Below are 24,566 nucleotides of genomic sequence, written 5' to 3'. Positions count from 1 at the left end.
CCAGGTGGCCTACAACACGTTATGACAAAGGTCTTTGCTCTTTGTAAGAACCTCACTTTTTGGAATTATTTCCCTTAGTAGTAGAGGTAGGTCTTTGGGGTTCTGAGTTTAAGAACAAAAAGTGTGCTAGAACAATTTTTTTTTTACTTCTGTGGAGGAAAGTTATTACAGCTGCAAAATCATAATCAGCAGGTTTAGCCGCTAGTTTATTAGGGTATGTAGAAGAACTGACAATGGACACACACAGTAAAACTGCAGTAGGACGTTTATTGTTTATTGCACATACTGTATATTGAAGATGGAGTCAGACGAACCATCCTACAAAACCTGATAACAAAGTCATTACTACAGGACTTTATGAGAAAGGGATTTATTCTACAAGAAACGCTGGGGCCAGAAATGAGAGAATCCAGGCCACGAGGCTGGATACTCCAGCCCCAGCATGTTAGGACCAGACGGGGCCTTTGTCCCTGGAGCTTCTCTACTTGGTATAATGAGACTCTGACCTTGGTCATCTAAAGAGGGTTGGAATAAAATAGAAACTGCCTGAATATGAGACCTTGTCTGATCTCTATACTATGGAGACAGTGCTATTCTTCTATATAATGGGTCATGTCACTGGGGCCCTAATATACAGGGGTTTCTGGAGAGATAATCTGGCCCAAGCATTTTGGATTGGGAGAAGGGATTGGGGACATTTATTGTAATTTCCCTAAAAAGAAATGTTTTAAAAAAGTGGGGTTCATTCCCCCCCCCCACTTTGTTCTCTCAAATGTTTGCAAAGTATTTAAAATCATTGGAAATGTGTTCAAGGACCTTGTGTGGAGAGGAAAAGAGCTTCATCTCCAAAAGAGGGAGGATTGGCAACTCCGAATGTCCTTATCTATTTTCGGGTTACGAGTTAGGAAGAGGGAGGAGAACATTTTGGGTTTTGTTTCGGGTTGGGGTGGGGTAAAGGGTTGCAATATTTGTCCATATGGTGTATATATGAATATATCACAATGTGAAATATTGACTGCACGTTGAATATTGCTTTTTATTGCTTTTTGGATAAAATATATTAGTAACTGCACATATTTCTAATTCTTATAAACTCTATTTTTCAGAACATAAGACGCATCCAAGGTTTAGGCAGCAGAAAAAAAGGCAAAAACATTTTTCCTACTAATTAAATCATCCCTGATGGTGTAAAGTGAAGGGGTGAATATCACTAATTGTAATGCACTAGGGTAGAATATGGAAGTCACACATCTATTGTTCGTGCTTCTCTGCACCATGTATTGTATTCACATATAGCTTCACAGCTCGAACATTAACCCCTTCACACCATAGTATTCTGCTCTTTCATTTCTGCTTTTTCTTCCCGTCTACCAAGAGCCTTATCTTTTTTACTTTTCCATCAATATAACCATTTTAGGGCTTGTGTTTCGAGGGATGAGTTTTACTTTTGAATGAACATCATTCATTTCACCATATAGTGTACTGGAAAACGGGAAGAAAAATCTAGCAAGGTTGCATGTTTCCTATATGTACTCTGTATTTCATTGCTAGTGGTCATGTCCATCACACGACTGTAGGTGGAGGTAACTAAGAAGGGTCACTGTTGACTCCATTATCAGATATGGCTTGCTATACCTCAGTTACATAAATATTTTGGTTACCTACACTAGTTTATATATATCATACCAGACCTGTGTATTAATCGGTGTACTTTTATTGGATATTTTTTCTTGGGGCATTGGCTCAAATTGTGTGGGGGACTCATGCTCCATGAGGCTGCTGTCACTTAGTTATATGCACTTTATTGTATATTGTAAGGTATATATGTGCATTTTTTTCTTTATGGGCACTGGCTCTATTTATTTAGGGAATATATACCTTATAGGGCTGTATGTATTTCACTTATATGCACTTGGCATTGTATTACCAGCGGCCACTCCTGCTTATTGCTTACTGGCTATGATAATCAGCTAGGGTCATTGTTGACTAGATTATATGCTTTCCTACCTGGGTCGTATGAGTCACACTTTAGTTATACTATATTGGTTTATATACACCATACCAGCCTGGTGTAGGAATTTTTGCGCAGGATATATCTGTTTGGATAACTTTAGTGACACAGTTCATGCAGTGACATGCAAATATTTTTTTCTGGCCATATGTGCAGAGTATTCATAAGGCACTAGTATATTACAGAGCAGGTCACTTATTTCTGCACGGGTATTGTACTGTTATACTGCTCCGTACTTGTATACAGGTCTTATGCTCCTTCATAGTGCCTGTGTGTCACATGGCAGTATATTTACATACTTACCTTGTAAGTGTTTATTGGACATGTATCTCCTTTTAATTCTTTTTATAATTTTGTCATTTCATAAGAATAACGGCTATTTATTTTATGGCTTTACTTCTCTTGCCTTGTTGGATGTTGTTGTTCACGCACATACATACACAGCTCTACTACACACAAACATTTACAGACACACGCAGCTTTGCTACACATGCACATTTCCATACCCACGGCTCTACTACAGATGCACATTTGCATACACATAAACTTTCTATACATTACCCAATTTTGCAGCTCCTTCCAGGTCATGTGATTGATTACCTAATTTGAATGGTCCTTGAGCTAGTATGGTGGAAGGTTCTTCAGCTGCTCACTCAGGGCGTGCAGCTTCTGTGCAGGTCTCGGTACTTTTTCACTAATTAGTTAGGTAAGTGTGGGGCTGGAGGAGAGAGAGCAGATCTCTCAGTGATCAGTAAAGATACTGTGTCTGTGCGTTCTCCTCTGTAATAAGAAGCTACGTACATTCACTTAATAGCAAGATTTTTTTTTTGCTAAAAGTGTGTCATATAGTCTGAAACATACAGTATGTTATAAATAATTACCCTTTCTCATTTAATTATACGACTGTCTGTTATATGATTTTTTTTCTGTAAAAATATAATTTCTCTGTGTGATGGTAAACAAAATTTGATACTTCAGTATATCATTTTTCAAATTCTAGGTATGATAATGGCTTCTCCCTATGTGGATTTTTTTATGTTTAAGAAGGTAAAATTTCTTAACATGCTGAAGATGAATATTGTTTCTCCACCATGTGAGCTCTTTGATGAGCAAACATAAATTATTTTTGTGCACAATATTTCCCACATTGTGAGCATGAAAAAGGCTTCTCCCCTGTGTGATTTCTCTGCTGTATATCAATTCAGAATTTCCGGTTAAAATATTTCCCACATTGTGGACAGGAAAAAGACTTATTCAAGGCGTGACTTCTCAGGTGTTCGTCAAGGCATAATGTATATTTAAAGCATTTTCCTCATTCTGAATATGGAAAAGGCTTCTCCCCTGTGTGAGTTCTCTGGTGTATAACAAGAGATGATTTATGTGCAAAACATTTCCCACATTCTGAACATGAAAAAGGCTTCTCCCCTGTGTGACTTCGCTGGTGTTTAACCAGATTTGATTTATCTGAAAAACATTTCAGACATTCTGAACATGAAAAGGGCTTCTCCCTTCTGTGAAATCTCTTGTGTTTAACAAGAGATGATTTATGTGCAAAACATTTCCTACATTCTGAACATGAAAAAGGCTTCTCTCTTGTGTGAGTTCTCTGGTGTGAAGTAAGAGCTGATTTATCTGCAAAACATTTCCCACATTCTGAACATGAAAAAGGCTTTTCTCCTGTGTGAGTTCTCTGGTGTTTAACCAAATCTGATCTCTGGGTAAAACATTTCCCACATTCAGAACATAAATATGGCTTTTCTCCTGTGTGAGTTCTCTGGTGTTTAACAAAAAATGATTTATCTGCAAAACATTTCCCACATTCTGAACATGAAAAAGGCTTCTCCCCTGTGTGAGTTCTCTGGTGTGAAACAAGAGATGATTTATCTGTAAAACATTTCCCGCATTCTGTACATAAATAAGGCTTCTCCCCTGTGTGGGTTCTCTGATGACTAACAAGAATTGATTTCCGGTTAAAACATTTGCCACATTCTGAACATAAAAAAGGCTTCTCCCCTGTGTGAGTCCTCTGGTGTGTAACCAAATCTGATTTCTGGTTAAAAAATTTCCCACATTCTGAACATGAAAATGGTTTTTCCCCTGTGTGAATTCTCTCATGCCTAACAAGATCTGATTTCTGGTTAAAACATTTCCCACAACGGAAACAAGTAAATCTATTTTCTGCTGTGTGAATTTTTTTTTGTTTAAGAAAAGACGTTTCAAGTGGAAAACCATTTCCATATTCTGAACGTGATAATGGCTTCTTTGCCTTAAGAACAGTTTGTTTTTTAATGCTTATTTTGTAACTTTCATTTTCTTTAGTAGTTGGTAATGAATCAGAAGACAGGACCTGTTTCCAAGGGTCAGCTGAGAGATGTTTGCTGTGAGGGGATGATGGTATATCTGGAGTAATGGAATTCACTTCAATTGCATCTTGTGGGTTCTCTAGATTATCTGATTTAAAAACTGAAGATGTCAGCTGTTCCTCTGATCTCCTGGTACAGTCATCTGCCAAGAATAAAATCAACTATTATTTTGAATAAAATGTTTTTGAATTTCATATTTTTGAACATTCCTACTTACAATTTAATTAGAAATGGCAAGTTATGTAGAAAAATTCAATTATTCACCAAGACAATGACAGATCACAGTCTAAGAAAAACTCTTATAGGATGAAGCAGCAGAGCCATCCAAATATTGGAATACAAAGCCACCAAAAATTGTTATGTAGGTGAAAATGATACCAATAAAAACTTCTACTTATCATGCTAAAAACAATTCTCCACTCAGGTCCATCATCTGTCAATGGAAAAACAGAGGTTTTTACGTTATTAGTGGCTTAAAGGCTCTTGAAAAGCAAAATAGTTTCCATAAACCAATCCAGCAATATCTACTCTCCCAAAGTCAAATCACTCCCTCGCTTTGGAGCCTTGCAGTGTGCCCAAACCACATTTACCATGTATTTGGCATTGCTGTAGTGATAAGAATCCACATAATTTGCTCTGTGTGTGTCTCCTGGAACACAATCTGGGTACTATATGTTGGGTAATGAAATGGCACATTTGCAATTTTCACTCTCCAATATCCAGTGAATGCCAATTTTGAGGAAAACACGGTGGAGTCAAAATAGCCACTACTCCTATAGGTCAATTCACTGAGGGTTATAATTTCCAAAATGGAGTCACTTTATGGGTGTGTGGGCAGTCCTGCCAAAGCAATGACATCCCTGACTCAGCCAATTGGTAAATACCACACTCTAATAAAGCTTGAAGCCTATTGCCGGAAGCAGCCAGATACAGCCTTATTCTCCTCAGGTTCAGTCTGCTGTGTTCAGCTCCCAACTTGTGTCCTTTTTCTCTTTTGTCACCCTGGCTGGTTTACGGATTACTAATATGTCTACTGATTTTGTATTTTCTCTGCCGTCCTGCTTCTGACCCGGCTAAGTGACTATTCTTCTTGCCATCTCTAACCTTTCAGCAGCAACTTACTCTGTGGCACAAGCCTAGGAGTCCCAGTGTAATTCCAGATCCATATATAAGAGTTAAAGGATGAATGGAAATGAACAACTACACTCTGGAAAGCGGTGCAGATAGTGCCATACTTCTTCATACTAGCCATCTTTTGAGCTACCACATGACCTAGAAGTGTCCCGTTACATCGTGCCTGCAAACCATTCCAGCAAAATCTGTGTTCCAATACCTAAATGGCGCTCATTCCCCTCTGAACCCTGCCATGTTCCCAGACAATATTGTACAACCGTACATGGGGTATTGTTGGATTCAGAAGTTGGAAAATTATTTATAAGGTCCATTTTTTCTATTGTGAAAATTAAAAATTTGGGCTATATAAAAAAAAAAATAATTTTTACATTCCAGTTTTAGATAATTTCTGAATGTGCTTTTTGTTATGAAGAATACAAATTTCTAGCACTGAGGCCCTCAAAAGTAATTTCAATAGTGACTTGTTACTGAATGAATAGGTTTTGTAAATTTAATTGAACATAAAATTGCTCAATTTGTAAGCCTTCTATCAACCTAAAAAATTAAAAAGGAAGTTGAAAAAATGAAACAAACTGTTGGAAAAATGCTGCTGACGTAAAGCAAGATAGAGTAAATGCCATTCATAGGAATGAGTGAACCTGAACCCGAAAGTATGGGGTTCGTACTGGACATCTAGTGTTCGGTACCGAATACAGACATTTTACTGTATGTCCAGTTTCCTGTTCAGGTTTGTTAGTCTAATAAAGATTGTTGAAAAGCTGCAGCGCAGCCAAATCCACAAGCTTTTAGACTGCGAGCACTTCCGGAGCAATCACAGCTATGCCAATTGTTGGCATGCCTATGATTGGTCGGCTCAGCATGTTACCCAACCTGTATAAAAGCCGGAACACGAGAGCCGCCGCCATTATGTTCCCATTAATGTAGAGATAGGTCGCAAATGGAGTGAGGGACACATTCTGACTGCACACTCTGCAAACACAAAGTTTTGTGCATAATTCTGCAACCTCTATATGTGCTATATGTGAGAGCACTGTCATTTAAGCTGCTGTGTGTACTCTGCACAGTCCGCCTGTGGGAGTACTGTCCTTTAAGCTGCTGTGTGTACTCTGCTCCCTCCGCCTGTGGGAGTACTGTCATTTAAGCCACTGTGGATACTCTGCATTCTCTGCCTGTGAGAGCGCCGTCCTTTAAGCCGCTGTGCGAACTCTGCAAACCTGCCTGTGAGATTACTGTGCTAAAAGCCACTGTGTGTACTCTGCACTCTCCACCTGTGGTAGTGATGTCCTTTACGCCACTTTGTGTACTTTGCCCCCTCCGCCTGTGGGAGTACTGTTCTTTAAGCCGCTGTGTATACTCTGCACCCTCTGCCTGTGGGAATTCTGACCTTAAAGCCACTGTGTGTACTCTGCATCATCTGCCTGTGTGAGTACTGTCCTTTAAGCCTCTGTGTGTCCCCTATACCCTCCAACTGTGGGAGTACTGTTTTTTAGGCTTCTGTGTATACTGCCCCCTCCGCCTGTGGAGTATTGTCATTTAGGCTACTATGCATACTCTGCATTGAGAGTGCTGTCCTTTAAGCTGCTGTGTGTACTCTGCAAACCTGTCTGTGAGATTAACGTTCTAAAAGCTGCTGTGTGTATTCTGCACCCTCCACCGTGGTAGTAATGTATTTTAAGCCACTGTGTGAACTATAATATGAAAAAACACGGTACTCATATATTGGTTCATGACAGGTCATCAAGTAGGGTATCCAGCCTGTCATACAAATGTTAGTAATAAACATGGCACTCAATTTGTGAAAAAAGAATGTTCCATTTATTTTTGCATACAGACAAAAATTACTATTGAACGTTTTCGGTCCAACACTGGACCTTCATCAGAATAGTCTGTAGAAAGGTACTGGTTCAAAGAAGTACACTTGAGTGCTTCTAGGGTGGCTATGGAATAGATGCCTGGATGCTGTGAGAAAGGTATAGTGGCCTATGGTTGTGCGCTGTATTAGAGGATCCGCGTGTCTGCGGTGTGTACCGCCGCTATGGAAGAACACAAAAATAAATGGAACATTCTTTTTTCACAAATTGAGTGCCAAGTTTATTACTAACAACTGTGCATACTATGCCCCCTCTGCCTTTGGAAGAACTGTCCTTTAAGCTGCTGTGTTTACTTTGCACCCTCCTCCTGTGGGAATACTGTACCCTTAAGCTGCTGTGTGTACTCTACCCTCTCCGTCTGTATGAGTACTGTCATTTAATCTGCTTTGTGTATCTTGCACCGTCTCCCTGTGGAAGTACTGCCCTTTAATCCGCTGTGTAGCCCTTGCACTCTCCGCCTGTGGGAGTGCTGATCTTTAAGTGCTGTGTTTACTCTGCTCTCTCTGCCTGTGGGAGTACTGCCCTTTAAGCGCTGTGTATTAGCCACAAACCCGCTTGTGAAAGAATGTGCTAAATACCGCTCTGTGTCCTCTGCAACCTACACGTCAGAGTACTGTCATTTAAGCACAGTGTATATTTTGAACCCTCCATTTGTGGGAGTACTGTACTTTAAGCTGCTGTGTGTACTCTGCAAACCCGTCTGTGAAACTTTCTGGTACATACTCCAACAGAACAAGTGGTTGGGCATCAGTGCACTCAATTTCTTCCAATTGTTGGCCAGGTCCAAGTGAATGGCCCACAGAACCACAGCCAGCAGAGTCATCAAAAAGCAGAAATGTCTGCTGCTAGACTTGGGCTCAGAACACTTGCCTGATTTGCAATTGGGTGAGGTGGAAGACAGATGCCCATGGACCGCAAGTGCAATATCTGTGCTTTAAACAAGGAACCGGGTGGAAGACCAAGCGAAGGAACTGAAGGCACTCTGAGCCAATCAATCTAAAACCACCTCTACTTTTTCTGGCCTCACTTTTCGTCGAAGGGTGCTCGTGCCCATGAAATTACGCAGAATGTCCTGTTGCCTGTGTGCAGGGCTGGTTTTAGGCAAAGTGGAGCCCTAGGAAAAGTTTAAAATGGGGCCCCAAATGCTAACATATTGCACATCACACAGAAGCATTTCTGTTGCAGTTATATGTGCTGAGTTCAGGCCGCTAAACGAGTGTGATCGACAATATTGAAGTCGTTCAACGCTTGTTTCCCGGCCTCTTTCCACCAGCTGAGGAATAATGATGGGGACAGAACAATCACTTATAGATCCCCATACAGTATCAAGTTATCAACAGCACATCTACAGTTTATACCGACGATGTGCTGCCGAGAACAATGATTTCTGTTCCGACATAAACAATCCAATCACTCAATGAATATGCAGCATTTTGCCTGTTTAGTATAATACATACCATAGTCCTCCATATGTTATAATGTGCACCACTGTTCTCCATATTGTAAAATCCACACCCCATAGTTCTCCATATAATGTGCCCCATAGTCCTCAATATAGTATAATACAACTCCCTATAGTCATTCATATAGTATAATACACTCCCTGTAGTCCTCCATATAGTATAATAAACTATCTATAATCATGAATATAGTATAATACACTCCCTATAGTCCTCCATATATTAAAATACACTCCTCAGTCCTCCATATAGTATTATACACTTCCCATAGTCCTCCATATAGTATTATACACTTCCCATAGTCCTCCATATAGTATAATACACTCCTCATAGTGCGCCATAAAGTGTTATATACTCCCCATAGTCCTCCATATAGTATAATACTGTTAAGGGCTGGCGGAACACACCAAATAATAAGATGGTATTTAGGTGCGTTCGCAGCCCGAGGTCCACCGTGCAGAGGTGTTAACTGCTGCTCGGTAATGGCGGACGCGATATGGCGGTGCAATAACGGCACACACGGGGTTAACCTCACCCAAGGTGTACCGAGGCGAACTCTTATGACTTAGAGCCGCACTACCGCAAATAATAGATGCCGTAGCCTGTTTTCGCTCACAGAGCTCGGCAGAGTAAGCGCTAGCGTAACGTCACAGGACTCAGCCCTTAGACAGCAGGACTGAAGTCCCTCTAGACCGCTAGCGCCCGGCACCGCGACTGCGATACCAACAGGGATCAAATAAATGGCGTGTGCAGACGGCCGGTATGCACTGTGGCCTACAGGCTAGCCACTAGCAGGCGCTGACTCAGACTCTAAACCCTAACAACAGATGTATCAAAGGGTAGGGGTTTCATAATGAGTCAGACACCAGATACATGCATCCATCATCATACACACCAAACTATTTGAGTCTATCTTAGCGCATGGCCGAGCGGCCATGCGAACCTTTTATAGCCGCAGGCGTCCGTGATCCTCCTTGCTTCTCGGATGGGCCAATCCGAACACGAGCAGGACCTGAGCACATGACCTTTGATCTCCAATGGGAGATCACTCCACAGGCATGCTCAGTGGCCCGACATGAGGACTTAGTCCCTGGAGGATCTTGCTGCTGAGCAGCATGCATTGCCAAAGCTGAACCAGGGGTGGCAGCAGCAAGCAAACCCACAGAGCTGGTCTGGACAGAGCGCCGGGACCGACGAGTTTGCTGAGCAAGCTCCTCTGCGGCTGGGAAGGAATGGGAGACCATCGGAGGCAAGGCTCGGGATTCCCGCTGTGCAGCGCCGGAAATCCGACGCCTAACATTACCCCCCCTCCTAGGGCCCCCTCCTCTCTGAGCCTCGCTCCGCTCAAACTCTGCAATGAGAAGAGGAGCGTGGATATTCTCCACCGGCTCCCAGGTCCGGGCCTCTGGACCATGACCCTTCCAATCCACCAAGTAAAACGTTTTGCCCCGCATCATCTTGCATCCCACGATGACATTGACCTCAAACTCGTCAGACGACAGATCTGATGTTCTGGCAGCTGGCTCAGAAAACCGGGATATGTGAACTGGCTTGAGGAGAGACACATGAAACGTGTCCGAGATAGCCAAGTGTGGTGGAAGGGCTAGACGGTAGACCACAGGATTAATCTGCTCGAGGACCTTGAAAGGGCCGATGTAGCGTGGTGCGAACTTAGCGGATTCCACCCGCAGCCTGATGTTACGGGCAGAGAGCCACACTAAGTCGCCAGGGGCAAAGGTCAGAGCAGGGCGCCGGCGGGTATCAGCGGAGGACCTCATTCTCTCCTTGGAGGCCCGGATAGCATCCTGCGTGCGGTCCCAAATGTCACGTGCCTCCACCGCCCAGTCTGCCACCCTAGAGTCGGTGGATGACACGGGCATGGGCACGGGGACGCGCGGATGCTGACCGTAATATAAGAGAAATGGGGTCTGACCGGTGGAATCGGCTACCGCGTTGTTCAAGGCGAACTCCGCCCACGGCAGTAAGGACGCCCAATCATCCTGCCTAGCCGAGACAAAATGTCGCAGATATGTCACCAGGGTCTGGTTGGCTCTCTCCACCAACCCATTCGTCTCGGGATGATAGGCCGAAGAGAGATTTAGCTCAATGCTGAGCAGAGAACAGAGCTCTCTCCAGAACCGAGAAGCAAACTGGGGACCCCGGTCACTGACAATCTTATCCGGCATGCCGTGTAGGCGGAAAACATGTTTAATGAACAATGCCGCTAGGCCTCGTGCCGACGGTAGCCGAGAGAGTGGTACTAGGTGCACCATCTTGGAGAAATGATCGGTGATCACCCAGATGACGGTGCTGCCACTGGACTTGGGCAGACCCACCACAAAGTCCATACCAACCATCTCCCAGGCAGAGGATAGAGTAACCCAGCGGGCCGCTGCCGAGAGGGCCGATTCTGGGCGCAAGAGACGCACGCCTGAATATAGTCCTTGACGTCACGGGCCATATGCGGCCACCAGTATGTCCTCGCCAGTAGTTCAGTGGTCCGTTTGATCCCGAAATGACCTCCCACTCTGGACGAATGAGCCCACGAGAGGACCTCCGGTCGCAGATGGACAGCGACAAAAGTCTTGCCCGGATGTACAGACTCAAGAGCAACCGGAGCCACGGTCCTCAGGCTCTCCGATGGGACTATCAGTCGAGGCTCCTCCTCCTCCTCTGATGACACCACAGAGCGAGAAAGAGCATCGGCTCGGACGTTCTTCTCCCCGGAGAGAAAATGTAGTGTGAAATGGAACCGGGAGAAGAACAAGGACCATCTGGCCTGACGAGAATTCAGCCGCTGAGCCGTCTGCAAATAGACCAAATTTTTGTGATCGGTGAACACCTGGAAAGGATGGCGAGCCCCCTCCAGGAGATGTCTCCATTCTGAGAAGGCCAGCTTCATTGCTAGCAACTCCCTGTCCCCGATGGAATAATTCCTCTCCGCCGGTGTGAAGGTCTTGGAGAAGAAGAAGCATGGGTGCTTCCGACCTTGCGAGTCCTTCTGGAAAAGGACCGCCCCAGCACCGACGGAGGAGGCATCCACTTCTAGAATGAATGGCTTATCTACATCAGAGCGCTAGCAAAATGGGACTTAATGGAGGCGAAAGCCTTGGAGACAGTCTCCGACCACAGTTTGGGGTTCGCACCCTTCTTGGTGAGGGCTACCATGGGTGCAACCAAAGTTGAGAAATGGGGAATGAATTGGCGATAGTAATTTATGAACCCCATAAAGCGCTGCACCGCTTTGAGAGAATGGGGTTCCTGCCAATCCATCACCGCCTGTAGCTTGGCAGGATCCATGGCCAAACGCTGGGCTGAGATGATGTAACCCAGGAAAGGCAAGGACTCCTGCTCAAACACACATTTCTCCAATTTGGCATAGAGGGAGTTGGCCCGCAGGAGATCGAAAACTTTGTGAACATCTCTCCGGTGGGAGTCAATATCTGGAGAAAAAATAAGAATATCATCCAGATAGACTACTACCGAGGTGGCAAGCATATCCCGGAAGATATCGTTCACAAAATCTTGGAAGACGGCTGGGGCGTTACATAGCCCGAAGGGCATCACCAGATATTCATAGTGCCCATCTCTGGTGTTAAATGCCGTCTTCCATTCGTCCCCATCACGGATGCGAATCAGGTTATAGGCTCCCCGCAAATCAAGCTTAGTAAACACTCTCGCTCCCCGTAGCCTATCAAATAGTTCCGATATCAGGGGCAGAGGATACTTGTTCTTAACGGTTATGGCGTTAAGTCCCCTGTAATCGATGCACGGACGTAATTCCCCATTCTTCTTTTGGACAAAGAAGAATCCCGCTCCCGCCGGGGACACCGACTTCCTAATGAATCCCCTTGCCAGATTCTCCCTGATATACTGCGACATGGCCTCTGTCTCTGGGAGAGATAGGGGGTATACTCGACCCCGGGGAGGCTCAGCGCCGGGCAAGAGGTCAATAGGACAGTCGTAAGGGCGGTGCGGCGGAAGGATCTCCGCCGCCTTCTTGGAGAAAACATCTGCATACTGCCGATATGGCTTGGGAAGTGAGGAGAGATCTGCAGGAACCTCAGAAGTAGCGACCTGAATGCAGTCAATCAGACACCTACCCTCGCAGGACTTACTCCAAGCGAGGATTTTCCCCGAGGACCAGTCTATGTGGGGAGAGTGGGCCCGTAACCAGGGAACCCCTAGGAGGACCTGGTCGATACCTTCTGGCATCACAAGGAGAGACATCATCTCCTGATGAGACAGAGACAGTGAGAGTCTCAGTGGAGCCGTTTGGTGGGTGATTAGGGACGGGAGTGTCGCCCCATTCACCACCCTAATGGTGACTGGCTGAGGTAGCAAGACCAGAGGGACTGCGTGTTGTTGAGCGAAGGCAGATGACATAAAGTTGCCCTCCGCTCCAGAGTCCACGCAAACCTCCACCATCAGAGTGGAAGACTCAAACTCTAACGCCCTTTTAAACAGGAGCTTGGAGGAGAAATTAGCTGTGTCTAGTAGACCCCCTCCGATAACCACTAGACGGGGGTGTTTCCCGGCCGCTGTGGGCACAGGTTAGCGTGGTGCCCCGTCTGCCGACAACGGAAGCAGACTGGAGGTACCCGCACGGACCGGACCCTGGACCCAGAGCGGGACACCTCCATGGCCTCTGGAGGCTCAGGCGGTGGGCCGAGGGGTTCCAGCGGTCTGGCAAAATTTGGAGCCAACTTATAGCGTTGGCGGGACCTGGAGCGCTCCAACCCTTGCTCAGTGAAGCGAACATCAATCCGGGTGGAGACTGTAATGAGCTCCTCTAGCGTGGTAGGCACCTCCCTGGTGGCCAGGGTGTCCTTGACATGATCAGCCAGGCCTCTCCAGAATATGGGTATGAGCACCTTATCTGGCCACTCCAGCTCAGAGACCAGAGTTCTGAAGAGGATGGCATACTGGCTGACCAAAGACGAACCCTGGGTTAGCGCCAGCAACTGGAGTGCCGTGTCATGTGTGACCTGAGGTCCCAGGAACACCTGTTTCAGAGCGACTAAGAAGTGGGTGGCACTCTGTACCAGGGGATCCCCACGCTCCCACAGTGGAGTGGCCCATTCCAAGGCCCTGCCCGACAGGAGGGAGATGATAAATCCCACCTTGGCCCGCTCAGAGGGAAATCGTGTAGCCAGCAGCTCTAGGTGAATGGAGCACTGACTCACGAAACCCCTACACGAATCACTATCCCCTGAGAACTTATCGGGCAGCGGGAGGCGGGACAAGGTCGGGGCAGGACTGGCCTCGGAGACACGAGCGACAGCCTCTGTAGCTGCCTGAACGGCGACCGAGGTAACATCCGCAGCTGAGGTGGAACGCTCTAGCGCTGCCAACCTACCCTCCAGCTGCTGGATGTACCTATGCAGTCGTTCATCCGCCATTATCGGCCAGACCCTGGCGCTAAGATAATGTTAAGGGCTGGCGGAACACACCAAATAATAAGATGGTATTTAGGTGCGTTCGCAGCCCGAGGTCCACCGTGCAGAGGTGTTAACTGCTGCTCGGTAATGGCGGACGCGATATGGCGGTGCAATAACGGCACACACGGGGTTAACCTCACCCAAGGTGTACCGAGGTGAACTCTTATGACTTAGAGCCGCACTACCGCAAATAATAGATGCCGTAGCCTGTTTTCGCTCACAGAGTTCGGCAGAGTAAGCGCTAGCGTAACGTCACAAGACTCAGCCCTTAGACAGCAGGACTGAAGTCCCTCTAGACCGCTAGCGCCCGGCACCGCGACTGCCATACCAACAGGGATCAAATAAATGGCGTGTGCAAGTGTGCAGACGGCCGGTATGCACTGTGGCCTACAGGCTAGCCACTAGCAGGCGCTGACTCAGACTCTAAACCCTAACAACAGACGTATCAAAGGGTAGGGGTTTCATAATGAGTCAGACACCAGATACATGCATCCATCATCATACACACCAAACTATTTGAGTCTATCTTAGCGCATGGCCGAGCGGCCATGCGAACCTTTTATAGCCGCAGGCGTCCGTGATCCTCCTTGCTTCTCGGATGGGCCAATCCGAACACGAGCAGGACCTGAGCACATGACCTTTGATCTCCAATGGGAGATCACTCCACAGGCATGCTCAGTGGCCCGACATGAGGACTTAGTCCCTGGAGGATCTTGCTGCTGAGCAGCATGCATTGCCAAAGCTGAACCAGGGGTGGCAGCAGCAAGCAAACCCACGGAGCTGGTCTGGACAGAGCGCCGGGACCGACGAGTTTGCTGAGCAAGCTCCTCTGCGGCTGGGAAGGAATGGGAGACCATCGGAGGCAAGGCTCGGGATTCCCGCTGTGCAGCGCCGGAAATCCGACGCCTAACAAATACACTCCTCAGACCTCCATATAGTATAATACACTCCTCAGTCCTCCACATAGTACAATACACTCCTCATAGCCCTCCATATATTAAAACACACTCAGTCCTCCATATAGTATAATACACTACTCATAGTCCTCCATATATTAAAACACTCAGTCCTCCATATAGTATCATACACTCCTCATAGTCCTCCATATATTAAAATACACTGCTCAGTCCTCCATATAGTATAATACACTCCTCAAAGTGCTCCATATAGTATAATGCACCGCTATAGACATCCATGTAGTACAATTCACTTCCCATAGTATAATGCACCCCATAGTTCTTCATTATAATGTATTCCCCATAGTCCTCAATATAGTATAATGCAGCCCACATACAGTATAATGCACCCACCCCAGGATATAATGCAGCCACCCCACAGAGTATAACATAGCCCCGCCATACAATATAATTTAACCCCCAAAGAATATAAATGCAGCCCCCCTCATAAAGTATAATGTAACCCCCCATAGGATACAATGTAGCCCCTTCATAGAGTATGATGCAATCACCCCACAAATAATATAATAAATATAATACAGCCCCCTATAGAATAAAATACAGCCCATCTAATATATAAAGCTCAAGTGTGTGTATGTATGTATGTCCGGGATTGGCATCCGCACCTACAGCCACGAAATTTGGCACAGTCACATGTCTGGACCCCGAGAGTGTCCTAGGCTATGTTGTGAGGCGAAATTTTAACCCTGCGCGCTCCAATTCACCAAACAATTTTGCCCCTATCTACATAATGGGGAAACAGTGTGTATCAAGCCCCGCCCCTCATTATGATGTCATAATGGTTGCCATGGCGACGCTGATGTCATCATAGGTTGCAAGCCCTGCCGCTCATTATGATGTCATAATGGTTGACTATGGGAAGGAGAATGTGTGATGGGTATATGGGCACTGGATTATGGGATGGAGGATATATACGACGGGTATATGGGCACGGGACTATGGGATGAAGGATGTGTGATGGGTATATGGGCACTGGACTATGGGATGGAGGATATGTATGACGGGTATATGGGCACGGGACTATGGGATGGCGGATATGTATGATGGGTATATGGGCATGGGACTATGGGATGGAGGATGTGTGATGGGTATATGGGCACGGGACTATGGGATGGAGGATATGTATGATGGGTATATGGGCACGGGCCTATGGGATGGAGGATAATTATAATTTGTTATAACTAACTAGACTTAGTTACTATGCCCGGGCAGCGCCGGGCTCTTGAGCTAGTCTAATATATAAAGCTCAAGTGTGTGTATGTATGTATGTATGTACGTATGTATGTATGAATGTCCGGGATTGGCATCCGCACCGTCGCAGTTGCAGCCACAAAATTTGGCACAGTCACACATCTGGACCCCGAGAGTGTCCTAGGCTATGTTGTGAGATGAAATTTTAACCTCGCGCATTCCAATTCACCAAACAATTTTGCCCCTATCTACATAATGGGGAAAAAGTGTGTGTGTATCAAGCCCCGCCCCTCATTATGATGTCATAATGGTTGCCATTGCAACGCCGATGTCATCATAGGTTGCAAGTCCCGCCGCTCATTATGATGTCATAATGGTTGACTATGGGATGGAGGATATGTATGACAGGTATATGGGCACGGGACTATGGGATGGCGGATATGTATGATGGGTATATGGGCACGGGACTATGGGATGGAGGATATGTATGATGGGTGTATGGGCACGGGACTATGAGATGAAGGATGTGTGATGGGTATATGGGCACTCGACTATGGGATGGAGGATATGTATGATGGGTATATGGGCACGGGACTATGGGATGGAGGATGTGTGATGGGTATATGGGCATGGGACTATGGGATGGAGGATGTGTGATGGGTATATGGGCACTCGACTATGGGATGGAGGATATGTATGTTGGGTATATGGGCACGGGCCTATTGGATGGTGGATATGTATGATGGGTATATGGGCATGGGACTATGGGATGGAGGATGTGTGATGGCTGGGTATATGGGCATGGGACTATGGGATGGAGGATGTGTGATGGGTATATGGGCATGGGACTATGGGATGGAGGATGTGTGATGGGTATATGGGCACTCGACTATGGGATGGAGGATATGTATGTTGGGTGTATGGGCACAGGCCTATGGGATCGTGCATATGTATGATGGGTATATGGGCACGGGACTATGGGATGGAGGATAAATATAATTTGCTATAACTAACCACAGTTAGTTACTATGCCCGGGCAGCGCCGGGCTCTTCAGCTAGTAGAATATAATGTAGCCCCCCATAGAACATAATACAGCCCATCTCCCCATAGAATATCATTTAGCTTGCTGCCATTCTGAATGTCACCAAGGAGATGTAGCTCTATAGACCTCAGCGGACCCATATGAGGTGACGGTGGGATTTTACATAGGGGGGTTTGTACTTGGCATGAAGATCGCACATATACAGTGCCAGCAGCCTGTACCGCAGTCACAGGAGCGGGCAGGCTCCATAGACTTGTCTACAGCCGCAGCTGACGCTAACTCCTGAGGTAAAACTCCCTCCACACTCAGAGCACAGGCACATAACCGCCGTGCCCACTACATAGAGGCCACAGATAACGTGTATGGCCCGGCACTACCTGCGTCATGTGCGTCACCCAGTGCAGCACCGCGTCAACCGTCACCCGCTCCTGCAGCAGCAGTTCCAGCACCGCCGCCATTCCGTGCCTCGTGCTCCATCCACTGATGTCACACACAGGGCAGAGTTAGGCACATGTGTATGGAGACGGGAAGGGATGGAGTCAAAGTGGTGCGCTGTTCACATGTGGGCATGGCTTTCTGTAGAGCCTTCTCTATCTACACTGATCAGAGCAGTTGTATGAGGCGCGAGGGGGAGTCGGCTCTGGAGGCAGGCGGGCCACTCACAGGCCCCATAGCAGCTGCGTGATGTGCCGCTATCAGCGGCACGCCGCTGGCTGGGGGCCCCTAGGGGGAGCAGGGGTCCTAGGCAGCTGTCTGGTCTGCCTCCGCTAATGTTGGCCCTGCCTGTGTGCAGTAGAGGAAGGTGTTGTATTTGGGCACGTAGCAGGCATTGCTGTGGAGTCGGTAAGCCAAATCTATGACACTTCAATTTTCCTGACTCTGGACTAAACTCCACAGCACTGCTCCCTAATGAGCATGTATGTAAAGTGCAGCACAGATTCATCTGAACTAAAAGATTACATCCTTACATCAGGAATAGAATAGACATTTATAGGACATTTCATAACTTTCCCAAATTCTTATTTAAAAATTTACAGCACACACTGCATTGAACATCTGTATCCAATTTATTAGGTATTTTAGCAGTTGGACTCGGTCCATTTTATATCGACCGACTCCACAAATATCGACCTTGACTCCATGACTCTGACTCCACAACCCCGGTAGCAAGCACAGATCTACCATGTCCTCTTTCTCCCTGCAGTAGCTACATCACCACCAGCAGCAATAAGCTCATATCCTCTGTTTATTGCTCTCCACATTGTTTTAAACCACAAAAAGTGCACAGTATTAAAAGGCCTGTGTACACAGATATTGGCCAGCAGATTATTACACTACCTGTTTAGGCTACTTTCAGACTTGCGTTAGGAGGCTCATCGCAGTTCCACCGCTAAGCTCCTCCTCGGCGCATGATGCTGCATGCGACCGGCGTACCCTATATTTAGCACTGGGTACGCTGGCCGTGCGCTGGCATGTTTTTGCGCTGCGCCGAGCGCACAAAAATGCAACAAGGTGCGTTTGGCGCACGTCGGCGCAGCGCAAAAATGGTGCATGTGCTGGCAAAAACATACCAGCGCACGGCCAGCGTACCCAACGCTAAATATAGGGTACGCCCGTCGCATGCAGCGTCATGCGCCCAGAGGAGGAGCTGACTAAAGGAGGCGCGGCCGGGGGGCGGCGCGTAGCGGCGGCCCTGCGCCTCCTAACGCAAGTCTCAAAGTAGCCTTACAGGGTATCCCCCTCAAAAAAAATCCCAGTATTGGCTACCTCCTCCTCCCATGCCACGTCCACCTACACCTCAACCTCCTCATTTACTTGAACATCCACTTTATGGTTGTAAATTGTTATTTTTTGTATTATTCTGTTATTTTAAGTCTGTTCCCCAACTGCCTCTTCCATTTACTCCGCCATGTCTACCTCCTCCACTTGGACCTCCACCTCCTGGTTCAAGATTATTTTTTTTTTTTTTTTTATTCTGTCTTATTTTAAATCATTTCCCTATACACATTTGTTTGCAGGGCAATTGTCCTGCTCTTACCCCCATGTAGCTTCATTTTGTAGCCCCCTAGCCCTGACTATAACTATTTTACAGCACCAAGGTTTGGGTCCCCATTGACACCTATTGGGTTTGGGTCAGGAGTCAAGTTCCATGTCAATTTCTGACCCGAACTGTACTTTTCACTGTATGTTTGTCAAATCTGGCAATTTTCCGGTGTTTTAAAAAAATACAAAATACATTAAACTATAATTACCAGAAATATAAAGTAAATATTTCAGAATCACTGGAATCAGAAGAAGCATCCAAAGTTATCACCACATCAAGTGACACACATCAGATACAAAAAATGAGCCCTGATTAGGAACAGAGAACTGACTGCGGGAAGTGGTTAAGCCAGAGTATTTTGGGTACTACTACAAATGAGTAACTAGTGGTGAAACCTCTCTGGAGTATTTAGAGTATGAGGCGCGGTGGCTCTTGGCAATCTAAACTATTGTAAGGACAATATTTTTTGTCAGATGGGTTTCTTGAAGAAAACTTTTGTTAATAGAGCTGGGTTATCTTAAATTTAGAGCTTGGGAATTTTCCAGAGGTAAAGGAGACTTTTTTTAATACTACCAAGGAGTTACAGACTTAAATACGGTGGATGAAATAAGTATTAAACACATGACCAATTTTCTAATTAAATACATTTCTAAAGATGCTATTGACTTGAAATTCTTACCTGATGTCGGTAAAATCCCATCCAAAGCACTAGATATCTATAAAATATTTTATTTTTACTCACACATATATAGTCCAACATTAGCGTTGGTGTCCCCATTTGGTTCACAATCTATTTTCCCTTTCAGTATGTCTTTGGAGTGTGGGAGGAGGAAACCCACACAAACATGGAGAGAGCATACAAAGACCTTGTAGATGTTGTCATTGGTGGGATTTGAACCCATGACCCCAGTGCTGCAAAGCAACAGTGCTAACCACTGATCTACCAGATTTTTATCAAGAATCTCTCGGTACATTTGTCCAACCACTGTTGAAAAACAGTCCCACACCATGAAGTTCCCACCTCCCAACTTCACTGTCACTATGGTGTTTTTGGGGTGCCTTTTGGCCTCCAAATAGGAGGTGTATATTATGGAATCTAAAGAGTTAAATTTTGGTCTCATCTGACTATGTTCTCCCTGTATTTCACATTCTTGTCTAAATGTTGTTAAGCAAACTTTAAATGAGCTTCAACATGCCTTTTTTTTAGCAATGGAATCTTGCGTGGTGAGCGTGCATACACTCCATGGAGGAAGAATGCATTAATTATTGTTAATTATTATTAATTGTACCTGCTGATTCCAGGTCTTTCTGTATCTCTCTACAGGTAGTCCTTGTTTTGTCTGAAATTTTATTAGAAGCACCAACCCATGGCCGTTTTACGATGAAATTATGTTCCTTCTACTTCTGGATTATAGCACCAACAATACTAACTGGAACTATCAGTAGTTTAGAAATTCTTCTGTAACCGATTTCATCAGTATGTTTTGCAATAATAAGGTTGCGGAGGTCTTGAGGCAGCTCAATGGTTTTATCCATCATGAGATCTTCCTTGTGTGCACCTTGGTAATTAGACACCTTTTTATAGGCCATCAGTTGAACCAGTGGCAGGATTGCTTACTGTTAGATTTCTGCTGGCATCATGATTTACCATGGCTTTTTGCACCTCTCTTTCTTCATGTGTTAAATACTTTTTCCCTGTGTATTATCTCATTTTAAAGGGAACCTGTCAGCAGGAATGTGCACAGTAACCTACAGACAGTGTCAGGTTGGGGCCTTTATAATGATTAAAATGATACCTTGATTGATGAAATCCGTCTTGTGGTTGTTGTTTAATCTTTATTTTTAGTTTTCAGTTAAAGATATACCCGTGCCCCGGGGCGGGCCTGGACCGGGGTTCTTTATATGATGCTCTGATTAGGTATTCATAATGCAGACTGCTGTCAGGTCACTGATACCTGAGTGACCTGCTCCCTAGTTTGCATAATGAATACCTATAACTGCTACTGCGCAGGCGCGGCGGGCGCCATTTTCAAATTGATTTTTTTTAATTTGTACTTGCTTAATAACATCAAGAACAGTTATTACTAGGACACTAAACACAGCTGGCACCTGCCTGCAGAAGGTTTTTTTTTACCTTCAGTATGTTAGGTATTCCTTATGCAAACAAGAGGGCAGGTCACTGAGGGATCAGTGACCTGTCAGAAGCCATCAGTATGAATATCCAAGCAGAGCACCACATGAAGACCTCCCGCCCCGGAGCACAAGCATATCATTAATTAAAAACTGAAAATAAAGATTAAACAAGCACAAAATGGATTTCATCAACCAAGGTATAATTTTTATCAGTATAATGGCGCCGTCCTGACACTGTCTGTAGGTTACTGTGCACAATCCTGCTGACAGGTTTCCATTAGTACAGTTTATTTTATGGACATCTATGGTTTGATTCCTTTGCCTGTGTGGGTGGGATGGGTTGTTACAGACATCTGGTGAAAATTACACTTCAATACTACTTTTAGAAATATATTTAGTTAGAAAATTGGAAATGTGTTCAATATGTATTCCACTCACTGCAAGTGACACAGGCGAATCCAACCACAATCAGATATATCATACATAACAAACTTGTAAAAAAAGGAGACACAGGACAAAAAAACATATTACATGCCCAATAAGTAGATATATTCGGGGGGGGGGAAACTACAATACTAAACCAGAGTTGCACTCATTTAGGGTGGACAATTGGAACACCTATGTGTTCTGAAAAGGTAAGTTGAGAAACTATTAGTGCCCCCCATTTCAGGAGCGATTGTACAGTGATCCAAATTCCTTAGGATCAAAAACAATGTAATTTATGAAGCGGAATGATGCCATGAAACCAGGGCTCGAGCCATGCCAACACATCTCCTGCAGGTGTGAATAAATGTATATTACAGCCATCAGCCACGCACAGCTTACAGATATATCATGGCACAGGTGTAATGATTTTTAATAGTTTATCACAATCCTGTTTGAAGTTAGTTGGTTTTAAAAGAAAATGAAAACTCAGGATAAAGGGAAATTTTTTATACAAAAATTCACACTTGGCCTCACTGCACATCTAATGTTGTCGATCATAAAAGTGAAGTTTGACCCAGAAAGACTGGACCTGGTCTCGTAGGGACCATATGAGCACATTCAGCAGCACAGAAGGGAGAGAAGGGAGATTCATCCAATAAGATATAATGGATCTAGGAAGCCAACAGCATCATTACCCTCCTCTTTCTCTTACAGGCCCATCATAATATTTCTCTTCTAGCGATTTCGTACATTCTACGTACGCGGTCCTTTGGCTTTGTAGTTTACAGATCTGGACAAATAACGATCAGCATCCTCTAATCCCAGGGGGTAGGTGTATCTCCCAGGTTTATTTTTTTTTGGGGGGTGGGGTTGGGGGATGTTGTGATGTAGAGACAAGGAGGTGATCACGATTGTGATATGGCAGGACTACACAACCGATAAAGCAGCCACAGCCGGTGACTGAGAAGAATCTGTGACTTTTCTGCTTTTAATGCTTACTACTCACCTGGGTAGTCATATGTAGGAATCTCCTCTTTACACAACTTGTCACCTGTCATGTATGTCTCTGTAGTATTAATATGGGTCAAATCTTCACCCTGAAACAAATATTGTAAAAGTCACAGACAGATGGAGAAGTCACATCTATGATCAGCTCTAATCCTGCCATCTCCACCGTTCTCATTACACAAGTATAAAACATATAATACTGGTGGATAGAACATGACTGAGCACAAGACCTTCACAGCCGTCTACACATCATGGGGAGATCTCATGACACCTTCTCTCCATCTACCTGATGATTCTGAGGAACATTGGGATCTTCTTGTTTACAGTCCTGAGGACGGGGACATCTCTCTGGTGTTGTCCTCTTACTGGATAGATCTGGAGGAAACACATATAGAGACTGAATTCATTCTTTACATACAGATAATTATTGGCCGTGTGTATTTAGTCCTGTCTATTACCTGTTGATGTGAGGGGCCGGGGAACCTCCATCATGATGTCCTTGTACAGATCTTTGTGTCCTTCTAAATATTTCCACTCCTCCATGGAGAAATAGACGGTGACATCCTGACATCTTACAGGAACCTGACACATACAATGATACCGTCATCACCCCCGATTCCTTCATAGCGTTACTTTATAATGTCCCAGCATTCCCAGTAGTGTCACCTCTCCAGTCAGCAGCTCAATCATCTTGTAGGTGAGTTCTAGGATCTTCTGGTCATTGATGTCCTCATGTATCAGGAGGTGAGGTGGAGGCCCTGTTATTGGGCTCAGGGGTCTTCTCCATCCCTCAGACACAGGGTCCTGACAGCGCTCACTAGAGGTCTTCTTCACTACTGTGTAATCCTGGTTATGGAGAGACACATTAATAAATCTCACTACAGACATTTCCAGAGTCCTCACCTCTCCAGTTCGGTCCATCCGTTATTCCCATAGATAAGAATGATGTAATGTGAGGTCATCAGAATCTCTCACCTCTCCAGTAAGCCAGAAGAGGATCTCTAGGGTGAGGTGTAATAGCCTCTCCTCAATTTTGTTACTGTTCATGTCCATTCTTGATGGGTGAAAGAGAAAAGTTCTCTACATATAGATCTCCACTGAAAAATATCCAAAATTGTAGGAACCTGAATGTGAAGATAAGCCGATATAACATCATAGAGAATCCCATGTATTAATACAATTACTGAAGATAATGAGGGGAAACATATAAGGAGATATAATCTTTAGCTGTTCTATTCTCATGTGACGTACCAGACTGGAACACAAGTTGAATTGCTAACTAAGTCATCTCCTCCATGCTCATCAACTGGTTTCGATGGCCATTGATTTGGAAACTAATTGATATCTCAAGATTGTTGAGACTGAACAAAAAATACAGAGTGGTGGATGACTTAAGTAGTGGTTGCACAGGAGTCACAGAGAATCATTAATGTGTTACTGCCGTATATACTCGTGTATAAGCCA

General features: G+C 45.1%; 1 pseudogene; it reads right to left on the bottom strand.

Moving 5' to 3' along the window:
- Positions 1-248: 248 nt before the first annotated feature.
- LOC141055963 (uncharacterized) overlaps positions 249-24,566 on the bottom strand; it is a 231,667-nt pseudogene continuing 207,349 nt past the window's right edge.

Source organism: Dendrobates tinctorius, unplaced genomic scaffold, assembly GCF_039654945.1.
Source record: "Dendrobates tinctorius isolate UK_male_01 unplaced genomic scaffold, ASM3965494v1 ptg000192l, whole genome shotgun sequence".
Taxonomy (NCBI): domain Eukaryota; kingdom Metazoa; phylum Chordata; class Amphibia; order Anura; family Dendrobatidae; genus Dendrobates; species Dendrobates tinctorius.
Note: the sequence above shows the minus strand (reverse complement) of the source record. Positions and strands in the feature narration are given on the sequence as shown.